The sequence below is a fragment of the Sylvia atricapilla genome, chromosome 6, assembly GCF_009819655.1.
Source record: "Sylvia atricapilla isolate bSylAtr1 chromosome 6, bSylAtr1.pri, whole genome shotgun sequence".
NCBI classification, from domain to species: domain Eukaryota; kingdom Metazoa; phylum Chordata; class Aves; order Passeriformes; family Sylviidae; genus Sylvia; species Sylvia atricapilla.
The window spans coordinates 27101257-27125638 of NC_089145.1; the positions used below are offsets into that span (position 1 = coordinate 27101257).

Sequence of the window (24382 nt, forward strand, 5' to 3'; positions counted from 1 at the left end):
CTACACCATTTGGAATCTTTTTCTGATTACTTTTCCTTTTCTGGGAAACAACAAACTGGAACTTGCTGGTGAACTGGATTATAAGCAGTACTGTAGGTATACCTAGAGAGTTTACTGTTCAGAATGGTTCTGTAGGTGTGTACTTGGTCATTGGCCTGGGCTTCTTTACTGATCTGAGAGCTACAAGTGTTACTGAGACTAAAAAAAAAAAACTTGTACTTGGCCAGAACCACTCTTACTGCACACTAGCTGTTCTAAATTTGGATGTGACCACTTTTAATCAGTTTATTTTTCTGGGTCAAAAACTCCAAACATCAATGATCTCTCTTTCCTTCTACTTTTAATGTTGTTTAAACTTCATTAATGCAATTCAAGCCTCTGTTGAGGCTCTACTCTCAGCAGTGGACTGCTTTTAGACTGTTAAAGAAGCTTATTTCTGTAATCCACCAGGACTAGAGATATCTTGGCATTTCTAAGGCTCTGTGCAGTTTGCTGATGAGCACCACCGAGTTCCACACTCTCCTCGTTATTTAGTGTGCATTGTAGTGCTGAGTGGCTCATGAATGCTTGGAGCTTTAGTTAGCTGATATCTTTGTGTGTTGCCTTAAGATTTTGAGTTAAGATAGTCTTCTTTCAGAGGCATTAATTCATCAACTGCTGTAGTAAAAATCTGTGGAGATTTGTGAGGGAATTTGTTCCCCATGTGGAGGAATGACACAATTAGAAACTTGGTTCACAATTAACATAGGCTAGGTCTAGCTTTTGTTTAGTAACTAATGATAAAATTGTTTGATTTATATTTTCCCACAGTATAAGGGAACAGCAAGTGTGTTCCTGCCTTCCAAATGTGTTTAACAGCAAACTTCTAATATTTTTTGGGGTATTTTTTCTGGAACTCAGTAGCACTAGACCAGTTTACATGAAGTAAGGAGCTGAATACTATAGTCCCATGAAACTTGATCGATGGGTTTTTTTTCTCTAATATTTGTTTCTCAAATTAATAACCCAAATTCTTTGGGGAAAAATGCAGTGAGTACTTCTTGTTCCAAAAAGACAGTTGTTATTAATTTGATTTGTACAGGTGACTGTAACTGTAGGACTATAGACCTGTATAGGTTGTGCTTTAAGGGTTGTGGCTGCCCCATGTCTCAGCAGTGGGTCAAATTAATTTTCCAGTCTTTTCCTATGCATTACTACTATGCCTTTAGCATATACTTTTTTTTTTTTTAAAGCTGGCTATTTTATTGTCAGAGTCTGCTTAACATGGTATTTCTGCTGACTGTTTTTGATTTAAAAGAATGAGATGTGACACTGTTTCCAAAAAGCCTGTGAGGCTTAATCTGGTCTAAAATGTCTGAGAAAGAATTTACCCATCATTAATGTGGTGCTAGTCAAGATTTAGTGTTTTGGGCTGGGCTGGGGTTCCTGTGCAAGTTCTTCCCTGTAGTTTTGATCAGTGCAGAGTCTGCATTTGTGTTGAGTCATCGCATTTCAGGTTGAAATGTACATCACCTGTGCATCAAATTCCCTAACCCAGTCTGAAAATACAAGTATGAGAATTAGATTGTCTAGTTTAAGGTATTACATAAATCAGACTTTACAGGATTCAGTGGCTGTGATGTTGGTTTTGCTTTTTGTATTTTAGCACATACCTACTAATAGGGTGGCTTTTTGGGGTTTCTTTCCTCTTCCCCCCCCTTCACCCCAAGTTGAATTATCAGTAAGCTATTTAGTAGTTAGGATTATTTGTGTGCTCTCAGAGCATTATCAGAGTTTAATATTGATGTCCAATTTTGCTTGTGTCTGTAAACTTTGGTATTTCTGTCTAGGTTTCAGTGTCTATCTGAGAAGCATCTTTTGTCTGATGTGCTCTTTCTTTAACTGGATTTGCACAGGGTAGCTTTGAAAAGAGTGTCATGACACTTGTATGTGTATTTATATACAGATGAGGATTGCTTCCTCTTTTTTTGAATGACATGAATTTGTCAGTGGCCATTTGCTAGTTTGAAGTGCCTCTCAACTGTGCCGTGCATGGATTTTCCTCTGTTGAGTAAGCAGACAGTAAAACGGCACTTAGTCTTTGAGCAGCTGGGCACTCCTGTGTGTTCTCTTAGCTTGGTAGCAGAAAACCAGCCTTGCCTCCTGCAAGGGAATGAAGGACTGCAATTCAGTTGGCCTGGATCTTTTTGGTAGGATATTTTTTGAAAGTGTCTGTAAAATAGCTGTGCTTTTGACAACCTTTTTGTAGCTGACTTTATGTATAAAATCTAAGCCATGGCTTGGATTTGCTGTGGGCAGCTGGCAAATAGAAGACAGTCACTGAAAGCTTTGTCAAACTCCCTGCATGTATTATGGATAGGTGCATCATGCTAATACTCAATGTGGATTGTTTATCATTGTAAGATTTGCTTAGCCCAAGTTCTAACAGCCAAAATACATGAACTTTTCTTTGCTGTCAGATGAGGTAGGGTACACCCCTTTAAACAGGTATATGCTTAGTGCTATGTAAAAGTTTTCCTTGTTCTTACAAGTAGAGAATTTGTTTTTTGGGTGTGACCTTTATTGACCTATATGACATAATATAGATTCATGTCCATTATCTCACGTATCTCAGATATGGTTCCATACTTAAAATTTATTTTCAGTTGCAGTAAGTCATTCTCTGCACAATTAACTCTTGCTTTGAGCATAATTTATTTTGCCTGTTAGAGTTCTCAAAGTAGTCAGTCATATCCACAGTGTTCAGCATCTTGTCCATGCGCACACCAGGAAAATAACTGTGACTAGAAAAGGCAATGTGGTTTGTCTGCCTACAGTAGTTGTTGACTTCAAGGTGAGAACCCAGTTCTGAAAATCATACAGTGTAAAGAATATTTATCATTAAAGCAGAGAAAAAAAATCAGCTCTACTAATTTAACTACTGTTAAATAGTTATTTTAGTATTGTAGACATAGTTCTTCCTTTCTTCTGGGGCAGGCAGCGCTGAGGTAGGAATACAGATACACCAAAAACAGTGAGGTCATGTGAACTGTGGAAATTTTATTCTTATTTTGGAAGTCCTAGGGAAGATAAAGGAGGTGATTATTATAATAATAATTTTTGAGTAAATCCAGGATGAAAATCTTTCTGATTCTGTGTTGATTCCTTTATTGCTCAATTTTCTGCTTTAATTTCTTAATGGTGTACTGCAGTGTTTTGCTATGAATGAGTATCTTAACTTGGTTGGGGAAAAAAAAAGTTCTCCACAAGATGGCTTATCTTCTCCTGTTGGATATTTTTTCTCACTTGCAGGAATTTGATTGATTGGATAGTGTATTGCTCTCTTTCATCTCCTACATTTCAGGCAAAAAATACTTAAAAATTGAATTATGTATTCAGAGGTAAGAAACCTTTTTGTAATGTGACGTGTCCTGGAATTTTCTGAGATGCTGGATCATGACTTGAGATAAGTCATGCCTGATGACAGCTAAACTTCTTGCACTTCTGAATTGCAGTTCAACATCCCAGGATTGTTTGATTGTATATTCCTTTCTCAAACTGAATAAACTATTTCCTTTTTCCAGGTTTGTTTTTAGCAGGATCAGTCCCCTGTTTCCACTTCTGCAAGCACTAACCCTGGAGCTTTGGGTGGGGGAGGACAAACAGAGGGGCTGTACTGTTACTAAAAGGAAGTGACATGGATCCGGTGCATACAGCTGATGTAACTCTGATGTAGTACGTTTTGGAAATGGTCCTGCTCGCCTGCCTCCCTCACCCTGCAAAGATCCCACCTGAGGTAAAGATTATGCATTCAGGAGCTCTTCCCTGGAGTTCCTTCTAGCTGCATGGGTGATTCCTGTGGCACAAGTAGTGATGACTCTGTCCTTTTTCAGTAGAGAAGCATCTGTAGGTCCGATTATGTGAGCAGTGAACTGCTGATCATCTTGTTACAGGGTCCAGGTTTCAGAGATGGGAGCACATCTCAGATCCATCAGTGACAGGACATCTCCAGGTACTGTCACATTGTTTTGTTGTCTGCTTCCAGCAGATACCAAGAGTTTGTTTAAACCAACTGGGTCCTACTTACTGCCTAGGCTCCTCACATAGTGCATCAGTCCAGTGGCCTGAATTAGTTCTGTCCTCTCCAAAAATGGCCCTAGAAGCTGGGGTTTGTGCAAGGAGAGGCTGTGCAGTCATCTGAGCACAAGTAAAGAGGAGTGACTAAATGGATGTCTTTATTTTTCATGGCATAGATCAAGTGAGAAATGGAACTGACTGGTGTGGGCAGAGTGTAGGTAAATGCTAAAATGATTAATGTAGTGATCAAGAAGACACAGTTTATCTTGCCAGTGTTAATGTTACCTTAGCAAAAAAAAGAGTAGTCCCAAAATCTTCCTTCCTTCAGATTTTCTTCAAAGAATGGGAAATAATTCTTTTACAGAGGACTGGTTTTGTTTGATTTTTTTTGTTACCCTTCACACATTGTGTCTGGCTTCAGTTACATTTAGAAATACGCAAACATTCTTACTTCAGTCTTATGTGACTTTTACTTTGTAAATGATTGCTTATTGTTCAGCTCACTGTTTTCGTATTTAGTCTAGGTAAATGCTGCACAAGCTTCTTTTTCAGAGACAGTCTTTCAGCTTTCTCATGTGCATCTTTGTGAGCCACATCACATGTATAAAAACTGACCAGTTGCAGCTAAAATAGCTGCTATCATGAAATTGCTAATGATGTTTTGACTCATCAATGAGAGATGACACTGCATCCGGTCTAGTTCTGTACAGAGATACCAGATCAATTTGCTGTGAGTTGTCCTAGTTTCTTCAGTGGAAAGGGACTGGCATCTGCCAGTCTAGCATTATATCACCCTCAAAGCATGAGGACTGCTGTTCTTTGGTAGGTGTAAAATGTCTATAGCTGTCATATTTTGAAATTTTTGAATCTTCTTGGACGCGATTTCAGATGCATTTTGGGGCATAGATAATGCCCACAGTTCATGACCGAAAATTGTGGTTTTACACTGCACTTTCCTTGGTTTTCCATGTGGTGCAGTATTTATAAGGCATGTATGGCTGTCAGGGCTCTAAACAATACTGGCTTAAAGTTGTAGGCCTAATTTTTGGGATAATCTCATTTCATAAAGTTGGGGATGGTATCAGTGTGAAATACACTGGGGATTGCTTCTCTTTACAGCTGTTTACATGGAACTGTGAACGGCCTTCCTACTCAGGACTTAATAGCCCTTGAGATCTAAGCAATCAGTGTGTTGAATTCTGGTAATTCTTTTAGGCCCCTCATTGTTATGAAGACAGTGATTAGTTTAGCAATGTAGCAAGGATGATCTTGGGGATATTTTTTCGCGGTTGTTTATTTCCCCAGAAGCACCACATTTGGCGTTTTTATCTTTTAAAAACAAACACAAAGTTTGTTTGATGTGTCAGATGTCAGTAACAAGTACGTATTTAGCTTCAATATGCTGTTTAACAGGTAATGTTCCCCTGGTAATCCTGGTATGGAGTGTATGGAGACCAATCTCATTTATGTGTAGGTGTTAAAGCAACCTGCATTGCTGTATTAAATTAGGTATGACATAATTCTGTGTTTACTTTGGGGACTTCATTATCTGCTGTTTTAAATTTGGAACTGGGTTACAGAAGTTCCTGGGTTTTAATCCTAATTCTTTCATGCAATTTAGAAGTTGTTTTTGTTTTTCTGAAGGTAGGAAATTGTGTCCCCATGTCTTCCCCACAGGCTTTTAGTCCCAATAATATTTGCAAAGAACTTAACTAAGAGAACTGTCATTAATACATAGGTTTTTTTGACATTTTATATATTATAATTTCCTACAGGAATTGAAAGCATTTAAGTTTACGTGTGTGGAAAATGTGTTAGGTGATTGCTGTTTAGACTGTAACATATTTCATTACTCTCAGTCTTGTCCAGAGCAAAATTAGGGAGATTCTTCACATCCATGTAAGGTTTTTATGACTCATCTGTTTTGGTATAGAAATATCACTTGGGGTTCATCTGAAGGGTGATCAGATTAGTTTAACATGCTTAAAATTCACCTTTATTCTGTAGTGAGTCTAGATGACTATGTAGTGGTCTTGAAGGAAGGAGCAGAACATTTCTTCTAGCTGAGACTAATGGAACATCTGAAATATCAGAAAGGGGAAGAGGCAGGGCAGTAGCAGATTGTGTGATTCTGTAAAATCAGAAGTAAATCCAGTGTGAAGGACTTGGTCAAAATAGAATTCTTGTGGTACACAGGAAATAAAGGATATTGAAGAAAATTGCAAATTCATTGCCAATTTTGCAAACTAAAATGGTTCATGATGCAGCACTGGTTCATTGAGAAGGAAGGTGGTTCATGGATCCTCTGCTGTTTTCTTTTACTTTTTTTTTTTTTTTTTAATTAATTTTTCAAATCTCCTTAATCTCTTTCCATAGAAACTTCAAGGCAAAAGATGGAGGTTGTAGTGGTGAAAGGCAGACTTGTGAGATCTGGCTTAATTTTTATTTTGTTCTACAGATTTATTCAGTGGTGGGTTATTTGTGGTTAAATCCAGAAGACTTAAATTTTTCGGTATTAACGTTTAGGTTCTTGGCATGCCAAACTCCAAGTGAATCATGTTTTAGTTCTCCTGTGTATGGCAGAAAGTTAGAAATGGAAGAATCTCATTAAAATGAAAGGGTATTTGCTGCTCAGTGTTGAAAATAAGATGCAGAGTCTAGACTCAAGTCCTCTTACTTTCTATCTTACAACCCTTAGGATTTATGGTTTTAAACCTCTTTGGAAACTTGAAACATTTCTGTGGTTAATAGCTGATAGGTGTGCCTCTAGACAGGGTTATGACATTTAGAGAAACAGACAGGGGTGTGAGCTATTAGCTCAAAAATGCATTTCTCAAGCAAGTCCTGTTCACTAACAACTGGTTTTGATCCTGGCAATGATGCTGGTGGGGAGATCTCAGGATGACCCAGGATATCTCAAGAGTTGTTAACCCAGCTGCTGCCACTGAAGAACTGTTCTCACTGTCCACTGTGTGCTTCTGCTGTGCCTTTTTGTATTTGACATTCTCATAAGCCATAATCATTCAATGAAACTAGCACAAGGTATTTTCTGCTGCTGTGGTGAGCTGGATTGTCTCCAAGTGGTCTGGCAAGTGCTGTCGAAGGAAGAACGGGAACTAGGAGGAGCAGCGGGCGGTTGGGTTGGTACAGCCACCTTCTGCAAACCGCTTTTAAAGGTGAGTGAGTCATAATTGAAGTTCTCCAGTGCAAGGAATAGAGAAAATAATTTACAGATAGTTTAACCTAGTTCAGTCTCCATCTGCAAGTGGCATGCTGTTGACTTTTGAGCAAAGGAAGTTGTCTGTGTGTTTTGAGAGGGAAGGTTGCACAAAGTAGTAAACAAAGAAGGAGCTAACCTTGAAAAAGTACAGTGTTTCAATTTATTTTTGAGGGAAAAGTGTTTCATGGCATCATTTTCAAGGTGTTTCTCATTCTAAAAAAAGAAATAAAGAATGCACTGGGTTAGAGAGTTGGGCCAAGGGCAAGCATAGCCTTCTAGCCACTTGTGGTGGCCCTTTCTCAAGGAAGTGAGAATGGTGGAAGTAGTGGTGACTGACTTGGGGACCTTTTTCCTCCCTCTTTAGTGTGTGGATGTAACGTTCTTGGTGTATGTGTTTTTGCTTTAAACGAAGGCTGCTTGGTCAAATGGCAGTAGGTTGGTGTTATGTGGGTAGAAGTGAACTACAGAGCCATGATTAGAGAGAACAAGTGCTGGGCTTGCATAAGAACAGATCTATTAAAAAATTTCACTTACGCAGAACCTTAAGCAATGGCAAAGTTTAGGCTGTGAGAGGAAGGAGGTTATTACTTGTGGTCCCTTAATGTGTGTTTTCATCTCACCCACTTGCTGACTGCTCTTTCTTCCTCTCAGGGGAAGGAAGAAGCAGCTTTTGTCTGTGTAGTCTACCTACAAAACCTTGTTTATTTCAGGAGCCACTTCTTAGAAAGAGCTCTGAGCATTGATTTTTTTGAGACCGATGCTCTAATGGAAATAAGCATTTATACCTTAGTTTTCAAGATGTCTTCATTTAATCAGCTCTTGCTTTCAGAAAGGCTGTGTTGTATTTCTTCCCTTGAAACCCTGAGGCACCAGGGAGCGCAGGTGCAGCCACTTGCCTCACTTGTTCAGTACAATCTGTAGAATTCCGTCTTCCACTTGTTAAAGATGTAGAACCATCATTTCACTGCATCTAACATGTTACAGGCAGTAGCTGTGAGGTGGTCACTCCATTACTGTGTTCTGAGTAAGTGAAGCATCAAGTCGGTACCTTTGAATATTAACAGTTTCTTACCAAAAGACTGTAGCAGTACCAGGTACTTACATCTGGACTGGGAACATTGTAGCTAATTATCAAGGTATTAGTCCCCAAAGTCAGCCAAGAGTACAGAGTTTTTAGGAAAAAAAATTAGCTGTAAATAGCCTAAATAGCCTTTCTAAAGGAAACCTGAAGTATAAGTGAGTTTAATTAAGTTTGAAAATTCATCAACGTCGACCAGTTATTAAGGAGGTAAACACCTTGTATTTATAAAAGAGCTAAAGAATTTTAGCCATGAACTAAGTGCTGCATGATTATAGGCTCAAGAAACTTTATTTGGCTAGGAGGAAGTGTTTAATTTTCATCTGCTCCAGCCAACCTTTCTGTAATACTCCATGATGTTAAATGCCAAGTAATCACTGTTTTTAAAAGTTATTTTGAAGTAAACTTGCATGTTCCATATTATCTGGGAGAAGAAACTGCATATTAAGTACACTTTGATCTGCTTTCCTGGTAAAGATGTCTGCTGTGTTTATTCAGCTATACTTTAGTACTTCATCCTTAGCATTTCTATGGAATTTTCTGACTCTATTAGTCTAAATTCTCCTGTTTCTCTAAAGAACGGTGATTGAACTTTTCTGTGTGCAAGTCAGACTTTAAAAAGGCAGTAAAATAGTAGGGTTTGAAATATGTTGCTTCCCAGTTTTAGTTGTGTGGTATGGACATCTGCTCTAGCAAAATCTTAATGGGATTATGTATGGTTTGATTTTATTAAAATTAATTTTGCCCCAAACTTCCCAGTATAACTGTTGTCAGTTTCGTCTTACTGTGGATGCAGAACTGTGTGTGCTATTATAAAGCCCGAGTGCTTTTGCCATTTAGACACTGTAATCTATTCCTCATCTTTGTTTTAAAAGCCTCTAAATTTGATAGTATTTGTAATTCACTGATGGGATGTTAGTTGTGCATAAATTGTAGTAGGAATGGTGAATTGTGAGAAATGAGTGTGTACTTTTCTCCCTATCCCCTTCATTCTGGTGTGGGACACTGAATTGACAACTCACTTGCTAGGGCACAGCTGTCATTTGACTCTTTTTGCCAAATGGAGTTGTCAGGTCTCCTGTGTGTTAATGTTCTAAAGCTTATCCAATAAGCTCTGTGTGTGTGTGTGTGTGTTGCACAACTCTTATTTTTATGCCTAAATAAATGAGGGGTTATTTTTATTACAATGTCTTAAAAAATGGGTGTTCTGTACCTAGAGAGAGCCTTTACCAGTTATTCTAGTAATTAATAAATCTGTATGTATGGACAGGCATTCAGATTATTAAAATCAGAGGCTTATCTGTGATTGGCAAAGCAGAATCAGGTATTTTGTCCTTGTTCTGCTGGGGCCTAAGATCTAAGATCAAAATTCCTTCTGAATTTGGCAAGTAACTCTTGCATTGTTTTCTGAACGTGTTTTTTTTATTAACACTTTTTTTTTTTTTTACTTCCTTGATGCCTTCATCTCTGTGAAATAGTTTGTACATGGGCACTGGTATGCTGCTGACAAGTGTCAGAATGGCCTGGGTGAAGTGAAGTGTGAGACTTGTTCTTAGGTGTGGAGATAGTCCTACAGATACAGCTTAAGAAGAGATCTGCAGAGAAGTCTGAGCCTGAGGAAACCTATAAATTATGGATGCCTTTGAGCATTATTTAATACAAAGGAGATGTTAGGGTAATGAAAGTGATTGATAATCCAAGTTATCAGCTGACATCCTCCCTCCTGAAATGATTACTTATATAACTAATTTGATTTTCTTAAATTATATAGAGAGAATGAATTGTCTTGGGTGAGTTGCCTTCAGTCTAGCTAGTTTTGTGGTTTAATTTGGACTAGCAGTTATTTCAGATTCTGACTTTGCAACTGTTCTGATGCAGTTTCCTTAAGAAGCTCTTCACTGTAAATATGAACAGGTTTGCTTCAAAGTGAAGAGAAATTGAAGGGGGAAAAAGGCTGAGAGTTCAAAGTGAGAATGCATATTAGTGGAAAGACTGAGACTTTTGGAGAGCAGTTTTGTTTGATTCTGAACTAGTCTGGATGAAGTCCACCTTTTTATAATTGATATTTAAAGGGTTTTTTTTATATTTATTTCATAAAACCTGATCATGAATAAAATTAGTTTTCTTCTTGTCAAACCTGATTTTCCATTATTCTTCAGGTGGGAAAGCTTAAAACTTGTGGAAAACTTGAAAGGATAGATCTTATCCTGGAAAGGCACATTTTCATACCAAGAAGATGAAACAGTATTTCCTTCTTCTTTCTGCATGTGGCATGCTTACTCAAAGCAGGCAGAGCTTTAGAAGAAGCTTTTACCTGGGTATGATTTCCAGTTTTTGTGCCTTTAGATCAGCACCATTCTTCTAAATCCCATGAGTGTTTTCAGGAGGGCTTTGCTGCCTGTTGCTGCTGTAGGTCAAAGATCAGGTTCTGGTTTCAGAGTGATCACTAACCTGCAGGCTGACTGAATTGTGCAAGTGAAGATGTTCCTTCAGAACTACTGGAGAAGTCAGTGGACAGTTATTTTCCATGGAGGTGGCTGGATTGACTAGCACGGAGATAATGGTGTCTGCACCTAAGAATGGCTCATTCCATGAGCAAGGTACTGGGCTGCTTTAAAACTTGCTGTTCGAGGCTGGTTCTGCCTCGTGGCTCTCGGGTCCCACGCTGTGTTAACAAAAGCAATGATCCTGGGTGAGGGAGTCATAGAACAAGTCTTTTCTTCCTCCCACGGTCTCATTTTAAGTTTGATTTTTTTTTTTTTTCCCAGGGGTTAAAAAATACAGTAGCTTCTGAAGATAAAAAGGGTGTGTTCAAAAGATACTTCAAGCAGAGAAAAGAAATATAAGGAATTAAGTAATTAGAGGTTTTAAGTACATGGTGAGGAGTACCTATTTAAATAAAAGTGACTTGCAAAGCATCTGTGTTTTTTGTTGGTTTGTTTGGGTTTTTTTAAACGGATGCTGGAGCCACAACATCTACTATGATTCTTCTAAAATCAGTTCTGGACTCAAAAGTGAGGGAAACCTCTCACAGTTATGACAGGTCACAAGTCTGTAATTTCATTTTGCAATTATTTCATTTGCTTCATGCCATCTGAAGCTTTTCATGCTTAAAAATTCAGTACTGTTCATGATTAATATAACAATTGGAATTTGTGTTAAAATAGATAAATACACAGAAATCCTCTGTCATTTGCTTTACTGACAGTGAAGATATATTCACTGAAGCAGACAACATAATTCTTGAATGCTGGCTAAGATGGAAAATAACTATGACTGAAAGTGGGTAATGTTCTTCAACTAAGAGGACTTAAAACATGAAGGCTTGTCTCTAGGAATCCTTCCTCTGAAGGCGGTTTCATCCTGGTTGCTAAGAGAGAATCTTGGGTCTGTTGGTAGCAGTAGAGATGGAAAAATGGCCATTCCCAGTTTGTCCCCTGAGCCTGAACTCTACTGGGATGATGGCAGTGTGAACCACAATTGCCTATTGACAATTCCTAGAGGGTATTTGGTGTTTTTTTAAATTCTGACTGTAGGAGGCTGAAAGCAAGCTGATGCTACCCAAAAGGAGTGTTAGAAGCACTAAGAAAGAGCTAGCCTCTTAGGAACTGGTGACATCAACCTTTAACAAGGGGCTTGCTTTTTGGGTGAGTCAGTTGATTTTAGAGGTCATTGTCTTAGAACTGCTACCAAACAAACATAAAGTCTTCTTCTTTAGATAAGCTTTGTATTAGTTGTCTGTATTATTCTTAGTAGAGCTTTCAGTCATAAAATAAACTTTAAAATAATAACTATACGGTGATAAGTATATACATGTCTGGAGACTGGGTAATGTGCTGATACTGAAGCAGTTTGGTATTTGGTATCCTTACAGCTGGCACTCTTGGAAGGAGAAATTCTGCAGACAGTAAATTTATCAGTAGGATTTGAGTCTAAAACATGCAGACTTGGAAAGCAGGTTTTCCTTTTGGAGTAACTGGTTGTGAAGGCAGTTTGTACTTCACAGAAAGGTAATCTCTGCAGGTGGCCAAGACATACTGGACGAGAAAGGTGGGAAAGTGGTTGTATTTGTTCATGATTGCTTCTGCTGTGCTCTCAAACTTGAAGGCAGTTTAGGTGTTGAGGACAGAAAAGGCTGAATTTCTCACGTTTCCTTCACTTTGTTAAATTGGGTGTTCTTTAAAGTGTTTATTCAAATAAAGTAGGACTAAGATAAATTCTAGTAATTGTTAACAATAAAAAAGTACCAAGTTCCAGTTACATACAAATGTTCTCTTACATCTGCTTTAAAGCAATCTTGTTGGCTTTCTTCTTTAGCTGTTTGAATGAAGGCAGACATCGATTTCTTTGAAACTCTCAGTATAATGGATCGAGCGTTTGAAAGATTTGCTTTAATAACTGGGGGAGAATGTTGCCAAAATCCAAAGGAAATTGTGAAATGCAGTTTAGTAATCAGTGCAATGTGTTTTAAATTTAGTCCCTGAAGTCTGCCTAGAAGAAAAACTATGGTATTAGGGGAAGCTGTTGGTGTTAATAAAGTCACAAACTAGAAAAGCAAAGAGAGACTTAATTTAGCATTTACCATTTGACTCCCAAAAGTTTATGTAGCTATATTGAAACAATTGCTTTCATTGGCAAGATTGCAATTTGCCGTCTCTCAGTGGGTTGTGTTACAGTATCTTAATTATTCTTGACCATGAAGTTCCCAGTGGAAGAGATTTTGTCAACACTGAAAAATTGTAAAAAGCCTTTTAAAAATATTATGCCCTGTCAAGGATGCTGTTGATGCAGATGGAGTAAAAGGCTGAACTTTGAGGTTTTCAGTCGTACTTTCAGAAAAGATCAGCTACAGGTTACTGTTAGCTCAGTCCTGCTAGGCTGAGCCATTGGTGGCAGCCATACTTTGAAGCATTTCCCAAAGTGGTTCCAGTGCTGGGGAGTTGGTGTGGGGCTGGTGCTGCACCCAGGCTGGCTACGAGGAAGAGGCAGGGTGTGAGGTAGCTCTGTAGCTCCTTGGCTTCGAGTTGTGGACTTGGGATGACTCTACTTGGGTGGGTTCCAGGCTTTGTTGCAGGGGACAGTACGTACACTATAGCTCAGCTTGCCTTTATCTCGGGTAATGAGAGTTTGTCTCTGTGTATTGATTCAGTCTCTGCAAACAGTGGGGCTGTACCAAACTGGGTCCCAAGTTTAGACTTGTCCACTTTTAGATAGTGTAGCTGCTGTAACTTTTTTCCTGTCTCTGGAGGAAAAGAAAACCAACCCAGACTTCGCCTTGTGATATCTCTTCTTCATCCTAACAGAGTTAAAAGAGTAATATTTCTTTATCAGCAGGACACAGCTTTCATTCCCATAGCTCTATAAAGCTCAGTGGTGTGGAATATGTTTTAGCACATCTCTAAATTGATCTAAGTATGCTCTGATTAACTAAAAAAAGAAAAAAGGACAAAAATCCAAAACAGCAGCAAAGATAAATGCTTCAGTCTTTTAGTGAAGAGTGTCTTAGCCTAGGTTTGAGTCACAGGCAGAGTTCTGTTTAAATCAGTGTAGAGTCTAGAATACTATTCTGTTACACTATACTCTATATTGTGTAGCTGAGCCCCTTCTTTATTGTTATCCAGCTTAGAGTACAGATAATGAGCTAACTGTGTTTGGCCTTTGCTTGTGGAAGCGCAGCCCAAGTGTTGGCCTTTATGAAATTCCTTGTCTGGATAGTGAAGTACAGGGATCCCTCTTTGTGTGGTGTAAGGAGACTGATACCCTGTCGAGTACATGGGCTTATGTAGGCAGTGCAAGTGTGTTTGGGGAGATGTCATCAATGAACCTGGCCCACAGTAGTACTGAATTTTTTGTCTAACTCTTTTATTTTATCTAAGCACTTTTAAAAAAGTATTCTCTTTAGATAGTGTGTGCTAGCTTACATAAAAGTGTACCATGGTGAGCTCATTGAGCTTAAAGGCATTAGGGACTGGTATCTCTCTCTTGGCCTGAGTCTCTCCATGTACTCACCACCCAAGCAGCCCCCTTTTTTTTATCAGAGAGAAAGGTGTCAGCTGTAAAATGCAACCAGTCTTGTCTCTGGCATGCAGATACCTACTCTTTCCATGTTTAACTTCCTAAATGGGTGTTTAGGTAAGGCTTGCATTGAGTCTCTCTTTTCTTATTTTGCTTTTTTTCCTTTGGTGCACCATTTTGAACTATACCAATGTAGGGCAATGTTAAATCTTCTACTAGATCGAATTATTTTATAATTAGAAATTAGATGCAATACAATTTCACCTAAAGCAGCAAGTCTGTGTTTATTTGAACTATATGCTCTAAACCACAGTCTACATTTTTTAAGCTTCTAATGTTGGATTCTCCTCATTTACCTTTGCAAATTTTCCCAGCGTCTAAGAATAAGCTACAAATATTCATCTAATATCAAATGCCAGGTATTTGATCTAGCAGGAAAAAAACAGAAGATGAAAGGAAATTTGAAGTCTTTGGCATTTAGATTATGACCTAGTTGTTGCTTTATTTCCTATTGCAGAAGTCAGTTAAGCAAAATATGTGAACTCAGTTTTCATGTATGTATGGCAGTGGGATGAGCTTCTCTTAAAATATGGGCACCTGAACTGGTGGTAGCAGTTGGGGTGGAGACCTGTCAATGGGCTTTCCCTGCCTGTGTGTTCCAAGGTCATTTATTCTGTCTCTTGCAGCATCAAATACTCACCTTGTCCTCCTTACTTTCTTACTGGCACAACTAGAAAACACTAGTCTCTAGTTTAGCCTGTATTCTTTTTCCTGTATATGTACAATCTTATGTTTGACTCGTCATAATCCATATTGAAATAAATTTACTGTTGAAAGGGATTTGTCACCATAACTAGTCCTTTTTTGCTACCTTTGAATTTCTCAGTTTCTGATACTGGCATATTATACTGTTGAATATTCTTCTTTGCAGACATAAGTGCAATTCAAGAAGTATTAAGCGTAACACTAATCTCTGCTGGACACAAATAGAAAATAAAAGTGCCTTCTTTACCTTGTGGACTTCTGTTTACCTGTTAATCCAATTAATTGATCACATAGGTAGAGCAAAATTTGACCCAATTGAAATTAAGACTACACAGCTAAATCGTATGGGGTTTATTTCCCTTTAATTAATTCCCTTGAAACCATGATGCTAGAGGTTAGTTTGTGATTATGGTAATTTGTGGAACAAAAGCTAGGAATTTATGACAGTAATAGTGAGATTGCATTTCAGTCTTTATTTGTCAAATAATTGCATTATGGAGATCTGGAGACATCTGAGTAGAGAGAAAAGAAAAAATTCATTACTTTATTATTGTATGATCTGATTAATTCTCAAATTAGTAATATAAGAAACCATGGGTTACAATTGAGTGTAGCAGCCTTTCCATTATTTGCTGAATAGCTAGTATGGACATTGCAAGAGCTTCCAAGATGTGAAGCAAACATGAGAATGTATGGAGTATTCCTGCTAAAAGTATTTTATTTTCTGAATGTAAAAGTTTTCCAGTGTAAAAAAGCAGGATATGAAATCAAATATTTCTGCAGTGTGATTATGGCTGAATTGCACAAGTCAAACCCTGTTCTTTCCTCTTTACTAGGAAAGAACTAGTTTATATGCACTCCAAATAATGCAAATCAGTCTATTCTAAGTTGTTTAGATGAACTTTTCTCAAAGTAGCTCTCAGGGAGATGTATCATTTTTTTTTTGAAGAAGCTGAAAAAACTGCTGTTCTTAACTACTTTTTTTGATGCAAAATTATGTCAAAACTTTTGGAAATAAAGCCAGAAACAGCAATCCAGAATCTTTAAAATGGTATTCTGTTCCATACGTGTGAAGGCAGTTTCTGAAAAATGTTGCTGGAAACCTCAGATGGCAACCTTCAATTTAAAGGAATAGCAAAATGAGTCATTCTTAAAACATGAAAAAAAGTCTATAGTCTATTTTTTTTTTTTTTTTGCCAGTAATAGGAAAAGTATTGACTCTGGATATGAAATGCTGAGCTTTATTGCATTTGCGTTAGGCAGAATTATTAACATTGTATTGTAGAGGCTGTGGCACATTTTTGGCAAGCTGATACATTCCTCCCTTTCTCTGTTGCTTCCTCCCACTCAAGAGCTTTTGTCTTTTCTATCTGCTTTTTGAAGAGAGAAATGTGGTATGCATAAAGACCTCTGAAACTGTAACTCAAGTTTGGATCTGATATAAAGCTAAACTGTTACCATAAATTCAGATTACAGAAATACCCAAAGCTAAAAACCTTTGTTTTCTTATTTAAATAAAGCCAAATATAGTTAAACTATAGTAGTATCAGGCAGTAGAGAATTAACAGCCTGACTTTGTAGCTAATACTTGACAGAGCTGAGTAATGACTCTTGTGTAAGGTAATTGTGCCTTCTCTGTGTGTGTTTGTGTATTATCTTTTCTCCTTTGAGAGGAGGCCATTATGAAAGATGACAGTGAGTTAAATATAAGAAAAACCCAACACTTGTTGTCACAAGAAGTGTATGATAGGATGATGCCAACTACTGTCATGTTCTGTTTTTAGCACGTATGAACTTGGTCTGTGGTTTTACTGAGGAATCTTGGTCTCTACTGGATGAATTTGGGGAACAACAGTGCAACTTTTTTTTTTTTTTTTTTTTTCGAACTTATTGAATGTCCCATGAACTGTACCTGAAAATAGCTACTTGTCATGAGTTTGAATCCTCTCAAGAATCTTGGAGGATTCTTTTAAGCTTGTTGTATGCAAAACCCCATTAGCAAGGTTCAGAGGTGGCTCCGTACACTGCACACACAAAAGATCTTTTATGAACAGCCTTGGAATGGTACATGTGTGGTTGTTTCTAAAACAAACAGATAGTAACTCTTCCCCTCTGCCTCCGTTTATATATAGACATAGATGAATTAAAAAGCTTGATTCATCTGCAGGCAGCTTTTTATTTATTTAATTTATTGAAAAAAAAAGTCTATAAAAAGTAGCACTCAGCTTTAAATGGATAATGAAGTAGTCTAGGACTAATATTTATGTAAATAAGTATTTTTTATAAAACTGATAATACTTAAGTCTAAAGACATTTCACTGTGGTATTTTACATCTAAGGCTGAAGAATTAGCTCCTGAGATGAGAAGAGAGGAGGCAGGGGAGAGGGGGCTGAAGCTGACTCTTCTTAGCCAAGAATATCTAAAAATGGATCATAAATACTAATACTAATTTTCCTTTTTAGGTCTTCTTCAAGTTTTATGCAATAATATATTATGCTTGCATGGAAAGGATTTGGTAGCAGGAAGGGCTCAGGTGTGGCTTGTGAGAAGCTCCCCTCATGTCTGACATAGCCAGTGTCAGATGGCTCCAAGGTGGAGCCTGTGCAGTGGTGGGGTAACAGATTTATGAAGGGGAGAAAACGTTTCTGTGTGGGAACACTTGGAGACAGATAGGAGCGAGTGTATGAGCAAAGCAGCTCTGCAGTCACCAAGGTCAGTGAAGGAGGGGCAGGAGAGGCCTCAGGTGCTGGAGCAAAGATTCCCTGGCAGCCATGGGTGAAGACTGTAGTGAGCCAGGCTGTGCCCCTGTAGTCCGTGGAGGTCTAAGGGGAAGCAGACAACCTCTTGGAACTCCTGGAGACCGTCATGCTGTATCAGGTGAGTGCCCAAAGGAGACTGTGACCCTGTGGGGAGCCTGTGCTAGAGGATGCTCCTGGCAGGACCTGTGGGCTATGGAGAGAGAAGCCCAGGCTGAAGTATGTCTGCTGCCAGGACATGTGACTCCATAGGGGACCCCCGCTGGAGCAGTCTGTTCCTAAAGGGCCTGTGGATGGGGCCTATGCTGGAGCAGTGGGTTCATGGATGCAGCCCATGGGAAGGACTCATGTTGGAGAAGTTCATGGAGGATAATCTCCCATGGGAGAGACCCCATGCTGAAGCCAGGAGAAAGTTGTTTCTCATTGTTCTACTCTGATTTGATTGGTTATAAATTAAATTGTAAACAAATTCAACTTGTGAATCAAGATTGTTTTGCCTATGACAGTTGGTGGGTGATGACCCTGTCCTTACCTTGACCCAAGAGCCTTTCATTGTATGTTCTTTGCCCTATCCAGTTGAGGTGTGGGAGTGATGGGAATGTTCTTGGTTGACACCTGGTGTCCAGCCAAGATCAGCCCACCACAAAATTATAACTATTATATGAAATTGCTGAAAAAACCTGAACAGCCAGCAATTTGATAGTGGAAGACATCTGGTTATTTCCAGACAAAGCTTTTCACATGATAGCAAATACTTTGAAAAAGTGACATGGAAGTATCTAAATAAATATCTTGTCTAGGAGTTTGTCATGAAAGTTCAGAGATGCTTAAGAAGGTGGGTTTCTGTTTGACTGGTGCAGTGTTGCATTCTGATAACCCTTGCTCCTAAAAGTGTTGGTGGGGTCAAAAGTTCTCAAATATTCAGCTATCACACAAACCTTTCACCTGTGTTAAGCACTAATCCTTAGTCGTTTGCTGGCTTTATGGCTTTTTTAGCTCATATGTCATCTCTGTGTATGCTACCTGACCACTGCTGCCATTTTTTGCCCTTTGAGTATTCATAATGAAACTGTAGGACCACTTTGTACAGTCACAGAGTTTTCCTCAAGAACAGAGTAAAGAACATGTTCATTTTAGTAACGTTGAATTAGGGAAACATTAGTTGGGTGAGTAATACCATTCTTTTGTCCGTGTGGGCAAACCAGTTTTTCTTGTTCAGTGGTAACCAGCATAATGTAAAATATGTGTATTTGGGTCATAGTTTCTTAGTTTCATTTCTAAACTAGTATTTTGGGAAGATTGTTTTAAGTTTTTCTGTGCTGCTTATATTGATCTTGAAATTTCAAATTCTGAAACTGTAATGAAACCAGAAATGTGGGAAACCAGATTTGGGAAAGCTAGCAGAAAATTCCATTATTCAGCAGCCTTTTATTTTGATTTTTCCTTTATGAAAGTTAAGTGCTGGTTGTTTTCTCAGCAGATGTGTACAGATGTCACAGTATGCTTAGGGGTGGTTTAGTGCAGACAGGTGACCTGGTGGGGACTTTATTGTAATATATAGTAGCATGGTCCTAGTCTTATCAATATTTCTGAAAACTGAATATCTCTAAGCAAATTCCTTGAGAAATTTGGCCTAGCAGTGCTCACTGTTAGTCTTCCCACCTGGTGCTCAGGAAGGGTTTGATGGGCTTGTTGCTGACTTTCATATTGAAGACTGACCTATGATGGATATAGCCCTAGAGCGAAACTTCTTATTAAGGGTGTGTTTCCTCTGCTTGTACAGATAAGGAAATCTGTACAATAGAATAAGAACTATTGCCATTTTGTTTAATTTTGAGCATACTGGAATTAAAACCCGGTATCAGGAAAAACAGTTCCCATACTAAAGGTACTTGATCTTTTTTTTTTTTTTTTCCTTAGTGTGTTTTTCCTCTCTCCCAGACACACATAGCATAAACAGATATATATTGTACAACAAATTTTGTTTTGGCTGAAGATTGTTAGCAGTGGCCATTGAATAGGGTAAGATCTGATAAAAACCACAGAAATTGTCTTTATGGAAAGGAAGTAATATTATGAAATGGTCCACAGTATTGAAATGATAATTTATAATATTTAATGTAAATTTCTCAGTTTTGTCAAGTAAATTCCATTTCTTTAGAAGTCCAGGTAGTAAAAAACCATTGTCTGGTCCACTCTAAAGTGGAATTCTCTGATGAGCTCTGTCTGACCTGTGGATCACTAGTAAGATTTTTGCTTTGCTGAAGCTTTTTTCTGCATGTTTTGCTAAAGCCCTAAATACTGTGACTCTGTCAGACCTTTGTATCTGGTAATTAGTGATTGCCATCAGTTTCTGGGCAAAAATAATTATTTTAAAATCTTAATACAATTGCTTCTTGTCAGTTGATCGCACTTTTTCCTTGGTGTGTGCAGAAATAACTTGCCGAGATGTAAGCAGTCTCTGCTTTCCGTGCTCAGATGCCTCTTTAGAGGTGTGAAATGCTGAGTGGTGTGACCCACTGTGCCGATTCAAGACAGGCTTTCAAATTCTTGGTCAGAACTGTGTCAATACAGACATGGCTTTGAGTGTCCTGGCCTTCAGGAGTGCTTGTTAATACCTGGATTTTCAATTAATGTATTGAGAGGAGATATAATTTTGCTTTTTGAATGGATGGATGTTAATAGAACTAGAGTAGTAACTGAAAAATGAGTAAAATGTAAAAAATAACACTAATTTTCATAGTATCTTGGTTTTCTTCTTTACTCAGTTGTTTTGGTACCTGTTCTATTGAATTTTAAATCTGGTGAGTTAAACCACCTCTCACTATGTCCACTGGGATACTGAGCCATTGACCACTACTCTCTGGAAGCAACCAAAAGTGTCTGAAAGGATATTGGTGACAAATGGTGTCCCTCAGGTGTCTGTGCTATTTAATGTCTTCTTCATTAATGACATAGTTAAAGGGATTGGATGCACCCTTGGCAGATTTGCTGATGACACTCTCTGCTCTGCTGAGACCCCACTCACAATGCTGCATTCAGCTCTAGGGTCTCCAGCTCGGGAAGGACACAGACCTCTAGGAATGAGTCCAGAGGGGGGCCATAAAGACAATTACTCAGTACTCAAACGGCCTATTAGAAAGAAACATTTTAGCGAAGTCTATTGCAACAGAACAAGGGGTAATGACTTTAAGCTGAAGGACTGTTTAGGTTAGACGTTTGGAAGAAATGTTTTACAGTGAGGGAGGTGAAACACTAGAACAGGTTGTCCAGTGAGATGGTAGATGCCCCATTCCTGGAAGTGTTCAAGGTCAGGTTAGGTGGGGCTTTGAACAACCTGATCTAGTTGAAGATATCCCTGCTTATTGCTGGGGGCATTGGACTAAATGAAATTTAAAATCTCTCTTCCAATCCAAACTATTCTATGATTCTGTGAAAATGGTATTTTTTTTTGTGCAGGTATGATGCATTTCCAGTAGTAAAAGCACTTGCTCAGGCAGATCTTTGATTCACTATCACGCTCAGGCAGATCTTTGATTCACTATCACACTCAGACAGAAAAAACCCTTTCTGACTGTTTTCTGAACGTATCGCACCCAAGTTTTCTTCATCTGCCATTCTACTGTTGATCAGGTTGTGAAAAAGAAGTAGATGAAAGAGCTGCATGCTGGGGGTGTTTGAGTTTTAGTGTGGGTTGGGGTCAAACATAAATAGCTGTATTTATAGAGGAAAGAGGGAGAACTGCATTGAACTGATTATACTTGTAAATGCACTGGAGTTTTACCTAGAGCACTGAGCTGAAATGGGTGCTTGTTTTGGAATAGATTTAATTAAAGTTTTGTTCAAAGGCTTTTTAAAACCCCTTTTAAATCAGTTAGGGAGTCACCGATTTAGAGGGAACTGATTAAGGACATACTGTTGGTTTCCTCAACCTTTCTTTGTTGGTGTTTCTATAGATGTTCAGACTCCTTGTGCCTTTAAGGAGCCTTGTTGCTTCGTGTCACACAGTGGTAGAGTGGCTGGAATGCCTCTGACTGGATATACTAAAGCATATCTGGACTTCTGAAAAATTGGATTTTGTTTATTCCTCTTAGTTGCTAACAGAGCCTTAGTTAGGGTTGAAATAATTTGTTGCTTTAAAACACATTGAAGTTTGACAACGTTGCTTTTTGTAAGTGTAAAGATCTCATTTTTTGTCTTGACAGATGCCAGGCTGTTATTATCAGCTAGTCTCTATTTCCCTACACTTTTACTGCTGCTGTTTGTTTTGGACACTTTGTTTAAACCAGCCTATTGCCCTAAAGTACAGTTCCAGTGCTCAGAACTGCTTTTATCACCCTTTGCTTGTGAGTGCAGCATCCACTAACCTGTGGCATAAAGCTGGCTTTGGTATGTGCTTATTGGTAGTTTAGTCCTTTACCGTGTACAGTCAGAGATCTTTACTGCATACACTGTCCAGAGCTAGTGAGTTGTTTAATTTGTTGGTTATAACATTTCACCTCTTGACATGTGAATGATGTTGTCTTGCCCTAGAAATACAGGGCACGCCGTAAGGTATGAGTTAGTACATAAGATGAAAGAACTGGATAATGTGGAACACAGAATATATAACCACCGGGATGCATCATTTAGGTTTCCTGAAAGTAGCAATTCACTTTCATCACAATTACAAACACAGAGGTTGTGTTGCTGTTGAGAAGACAGCTGTGTCACTGCCTAGTCACGCTCATTCCAGTGCATATCACATCTGTCAGTCAGGCACTATTTTTGACTGCAGGAGCAAGCTTAGCCATCATTAGCATGATACTTGTGTTGTAAGGTTAAACAGAGTAGAGAGGCAATTTGGAATTGGTTATGGTTTCCTTGTTTTGGGTGTACTGTACTACGATGGTTAAGTTAGAGTAGGCCCAGTATGAAATTTTTCAAGAAGTGCCTTTTCCCTTACTTGACCCTTGTTTGAATCTGAACTTCACTGCGCTTCATCAATGTAGAAGAGGTGTGGCTGGGATTGGCTTTGGACCTCAGTTTTCAGGGAGGTGTTTAGGGATGTGAAGGGCAATAGGAAAGACTTCTGGAAGTACATCACCAGCCAGAGGGACATGAAGGAAAACATGGAAAAAGCTGAGGTACTAGATGTCATTTTTTACCTTGGTCTTGATTGGTAGGATTTGTTGTCTGGAATCCCAGGCCTTAAGAGACTGGTGGGAAAGTCCTGGAGCAATGAAGATTTAGTCTCAGTAGAGAAGGACCAAGTTAAGGGAACATTTTAAAAAGTACGCTATAAGAAAATCCACGGGAACTGATAGAATGCACTTATGAGGAGTCAGAGAGCTGATATCTTAGCAAAACCACTCGGAATTGTTTTTGAAAGATTGAGATAATAGAAGACTCTTCTTGAGGACTGGAAGAATGCAAGTGTTACTTTTGCCTCCAAGAATGGCAGGAGGGCCTGGGTATTTATAGGCTGCTCAGCCTCACCTAGACCCCTGGGAACATGATGGAGCAAATTTTTCTGTGAAGCCATTTCCAAACATAAGAAGGACGTGAAGATGATTGGCAATAGTTGTTGTAGTTTTAAGAAGGGGAAATCGTGCTTGACCAGCCTGGCAGCCCACTGTGACAAAATGACTGGGTTGGTGGAGGAGAAAAGAGAGGTTTGTACTGTTTGACTTTAACAGCGCTATTGTCATTGTCTCGCTTAACACTCTCGCCATCTGGTCTAGCTAAGTAGACAGGGAAAGGGATTGCAAATTGGCTGAAATGCTGGGCTCAAAGGGTGGTGACATAAAGTCCAGCTGTAGGCCAATTAGCAGTGGGGTGCCCTAGGGGTTGATAGTAGGGCTGTTTATTTTCCTTAATACCTGAGTGATGGGACTCTGCACCCTCAGCAGATTCACAGATGATGCAAAATTGGGAGGAGTGGATGACACAGCACATGCCTGTGCTGCTGTTCAGAGGGACCTCAACAGGCTAAAGACATGGGCTGAAAGTAATCTTACTTAAAAAAGGTTCAGCAAGCAAATCTGCTGGAAGAGTGTTTGCATTCCAGCATCATCATCCATATAATTCACTGCTCACACCGTTGGCAGCTGCTGACAGACTGCTGGTACTCTGCCTTGAGCAGCATACTGCCCTTTACGTGTGGTGATCAGACTAAAATATGCAAAAACTGTTTGGAGAGAACTATCAAAGTCCTAGAGAACACTGTGATAACAAAACTAAAACTTTGATTTTAAGAATACTTCAAGTGTTGACAAGATGATTTTCACAGCTCTGGACAATTATTTAAATGTTACTTGATATCAGACATTGGTGAGGCAAGGAATGTTAAAGTGGTTTTAATCACAGCTTATTTGCCCCTTGAAAATTTGCAGGGTTCCTGGCTGTCTATCCCTGTGTTGCTGAACCCAGTCTGTACAGTGATCCCTGCTGCCACAAGCTGCATGTGATTTTTAAGTTATTTCTTTGTGAAAGTGTAACATCTTGTCCAG

General features: G+C 38.8%; 2 protein-coding genes across 11 annotated transcripts in view; both read left to right on the forward strand.

Annotated features, from left to right (window-relative positions):
- TMEM62 (transmembrane protein 62) overlaps positions 1-23034 on the forward strand; it is a 190430-nt gene extending 167396 nt beyond the window's left edge. Inside the window, exon 15 of the transcript XR_010743821.1 lies at positions 23025-23034. The gene's annotated coding sequence lies outside the window, so the exon portion shown is untranslated. The remainder of the gene's footprint in view (positions 1-23024) is intronic.
- NUMB (NUMB endocytic adaptor protein) overlaps positions 1-24382 on the forward strand; it is a 92565-nt gene that overhangs the window by 4427 nt on the left and 63756 nt on the right. The gene's annotated exons all lie outside the window — the stretch shown is intronic.